This window comes from Arachis duranensis, chromosome 9 (assembly GCF_000817695.3).
Source record: "Arachis duranensis cultivar V14167 chromosome 9, aradu.V14167.gnm2.J7QH, whole genome shotgun sequence".
Classification (NCBI taxonomy): Eukaryota; Viridiplantae; Streptophyta; class Magnoliopsida; order Fabales; family Fabaceae; genus Arachis; species Arachis duranensis.
In genome coordinates, this window is record NC_029780.3 from 27,828,281 (window position 1) to 27,832,043 (window position 3,763).

Below are 3,763 nucleotides of genomic sequence, written 5' to 3' on the forward strand. Positions count from 1 at the left end.
GATTTTTTTTTAAATAGCAATGTAAAGAACCTGTAATACTCAAGCTGCCCAGCAAACATAGATTTGGCATTATGTAAACAGAGAGGTATGAACAAAAATAGATTGAAAGTAGGATGAAGTAAAAAATAGTGCATTATGTAAACAGAGAGGTATCAACTTGCCCAGCAACAGCAAGACCATCGGCAATGAACAATAAAACAATAATCAACAGTGAATGAATAAATAGACCTGGAGATGACACACATGGAAAAGTTATTGATTATCTCATTGACATCGTCAGCCTCCTCTGACCGCTTCTTTACAAGTTCATATATTTCTTTTTTGTATCTGGAAGAGAAAATAAGAAATAAATAAATAAATAAATAAATAATTTTCCTAAATAAGAATAAAAGAATTACTTGTGACATTTGTGGTTGCCTTAGATTTCTTTAATTTTCACATGACCATAACTTGTTTTTACGGACGAGTTATTAACATTTGATCTAAATGACCAAATGTAAGTAAAGGGAAATTTATTTTAATCTTAAAAATTAATTAACCACATTTAATTTCAAATTAAAGAAACAAAAATTTTCCAAAGAATAAAATTCCACTAAATTTGAAGGTAAATGTTATTCTCTTTTCTTCACATATTAATGGGGTAGAACTTGTTTAAGGTTTTTTATTTTTTTTTCTCCTGAAATATTGGTATTATGATCATAATTTTAGGTATTATATATGTGTGAGTAAATGTGGAGAGAGAGAGAGAGAATAAATGTCATATTTTGTAGGTCTAAATTTTTTTTTACTTATTCTATATGTTATGTATATATATCTAAACAATTTAATTTGTATTGCAGCCAGTAGTAAAATACCCCAATGTATTTCCAAAAAACTCAATTTGGGCTAAGTAAGTGAATTTTTCCTCACTGCTCTTTAATTACTTTTATATAATTTGATCTAGAAATCCATTTTCTTTTAACTTCTTTTTTCACATTGTTTCTGTTCCTATTGCAGGTTCCCATACTTCTTGCCCTCATTGATAATATCAATTTTTTCCTTTCTGGTATTAATTATCTGCATCTGGCTTCCGGTAGTTCTATGAGGACTCAACTCTTTTACCATTAAGATCAAATGCTTTTTTTACTCAAAGAATTCACTTGAGTACTCTCACAAGTATATACTACATATCAAGGAAGAAAAGACCTGAACTGTAACTTGGTGGTGGAACTGGAAGAAAAGGTACTGTCATTATCATCTTAATCACTTTCATTTTGCAAGTAGACCTCATCGTTGGTGGAATAAGGTTCCTCAAATGACTTGGTTTCCATGTATCTAAAGCTGTAATTGTTACAAGAATAAAAATAACACGGTTTTGCTGCAAAAAAATTTCAGTTATTGGGTGAGACATTTATACAAACAGATGGAGTGCAATGTTAGCGCCACAGTTGTGAATGTGATACATACGCTAATTACTACTTCTCTACGAGCTAACACTTCACAGGACAAAATTATAAATATGGAGTTACAACTTAAAAGGTTCCAAAACCAGAAATAAGGTAACAAATACAGCAAGTATAACAGAATCCTTTATATATATAAATAAGGTAACAAACCTCAAAGCTTGAATATCATCCTGCTCTTGTGCAGTAGATCTTCGAATTGCCTCTTCTGTAACATAAAAATCAAACACAAACGTACATGAAGTTTACATAGATAGTTGTCTGTGAGAATTTGTCTCTAAATCTAACAAGCAAGTAACCTCAAACAAGAATAACTACCAGCAAGAACTTAACATCATTTGCTTAGGTAGGTAAAAAAAAAAAGAAACAAAAAATAATACCAACACGCCACAAACAGCAAAGGGAACTTTAAAATAATTTATAATTCATCAGAGGAAGCCTAACATTTAGATATGACAGTAGCAAAAAGATAATTTTTCCATGTAAATCCATATTCCAAACAAAGGATTTTTAAAAAGGACTTTCATTTAGTTTCATGTGGGAGTCAAGAAAAAACAAGTTACTAGAGCATTTGCTAAATGAGAAAAATCATTTCTCGAACAAGTGACCTTCCAAGTCATAACTAAGAAAACCTCAGGTCACCAAGTTCAAATAGAACAACAAGGCAACACACAATAAACAAGTTTCAAGAGCACAATGACAAAAAGAAATATTAAATACCCTTGGTGAAGACAGAACACGACCATCCAGAAATATTAAATACCCTTGGCGAAGGCAGAACACGACCATCCACTTGAGTAAAGCCAGTGCTTATAGAAATTCCACAATTTTGAAGCATAGGTTCAGAACCATAGTTGCTGGTTTTTAGTGCCTAACAAAACAATATTTAATTGAATTACAAATTACTTGAACAGGGCAGAACAGAACAGATTCAACGTTCGTGCAAGCAAATGATAATAAGTGAAAGAGCCTTCGGTCGAAAACAATGGCCTACCATGAATTTTAGGTCCAAAAAAAGCTTCTATTGCAGAAAAAAATTCATCAAAATAGAGTAAACCCGCAGATTCAAATGAAGCACAAAAACAGAATATGATAATCCTAAAACTGGCACAGAAAAATTGAGTCCTAAGGTTTATCATGAAGAACAGAATCACAAAATCAGGATATATAAACCTGAAATTTGAGGTGGTTACGAGAAGAACTGAGAGAGCGAGTTGAGATTAGATGGAAGAGGCGCCAGAGGGAGCAGATGCAATGAGAGCGGCGTCAGAGAGAGCTCTGCAACAATGGGAGTAGACGCGACGAGAGCGGCCGTGGAGGGATCTCGTGCGATACCAGGGATGACAGAGAGATTGTGCGACGCAAGTGGCGGCGGCGGCAGCGACGGAAGAAGCAGAAGTAACAGCCACGGAGAGAAGAAGCAGCTCGTGCGACGGAGGAAGAAGCTAGTGTTTCATTTGTGAATGGAGCTCGAAATAGTTTGAATGGGGGCCTGCCACTGAGCTGGCAATATATACCCTATCTGCGGGTACTCAGCTCAATTTGTTCGGGTAGAATTGTCTATCCTATATCTGCTGCAGTTAGGATATGCGGGTAGGATAGGGTAGGGGTGGCAAGCCGGGAAGCTCGTCCCACTTAGTGAGACGGTTCTAGAATTCTAGCCCGCTCCGCCTAACGGCGGGCTGGCGGGTTAGCGGGCTAAGCCCGCCAAATAACCTATTTTTTTATTTTTAACTATTAAATAATATATAAAGGCATAAAAAAATCTCTCCTATTTTTATTTTTAACTATTATAATTTTTAAAAGTATAAACAAATTATAATTTTTATATTCACAAACATTAAAGTCTTTGTAATTATAAATATCTAATAAATATAATTTTAAACCAAGTTTTCATCCAAAACATAATTATAAATATTGTTCCCAAAGTAAAATAAACAAAATCCAAAACATAATGATAAATATTGTCTCTAAAACAAAATAAATATAATCCAAAATACTCAATTTTCATCTTCATTATCTTGTAAGTTGGGTTGGGAGAAGTTGGGTTTTGGTAAAAAATATTGTAAAAATACCCCTTGCTAAAAAAATCCTAAGTCCACCAAAACCCGCCAAAGCTCACGGTTTAAGCGGTGCGGGTTAGGCGGACTTTTTACTATTTGGCGGTCCCAATTTTCTAACTCAGCCCGCCTTTTTGGCGGGTTACGCGGGCCGGTCCGGCGGATTTAGCCCTGTTTGCCACCCCTAGGATAGGGTACGAGTTTAGGGTATACTTTATCCTATTCTATCCGCACCCCTAATATATTATATAATCTATCTAT

General features: G+C 34.6%; 1 long non-coding RNA gene across 2 annotated transcripts; it reads right to left on the reverse strand.

Moving 5' to 3' along the window:
* Positions 1-50: 50 nt before the first annotated feature.
* On the reverse strand, positions 51-2,982 carry LOC127741678 (uncharacterized). 2 transcript variants are annotated; one of them, XR_008002840.1, is made up of 5 exons: positions 2,616-2,982; positions 2,206-2,313; positions 1,596-1,650; positions 1,186-1,357; positions 51-327 (listed from the first exon to the last, which is right to left on the reverse strand). It is a non-coding gene; the product is annotated as an uncharacterized LOC127741678 (long non-coding RNA). The 2 variants fall into 2 exon arrangements; XR_008002839.1 differs by having other exon boundaries at positions 1,186-1,650.
* Positions 2,983-3,763: the final 781 nt, after the last annotated feature.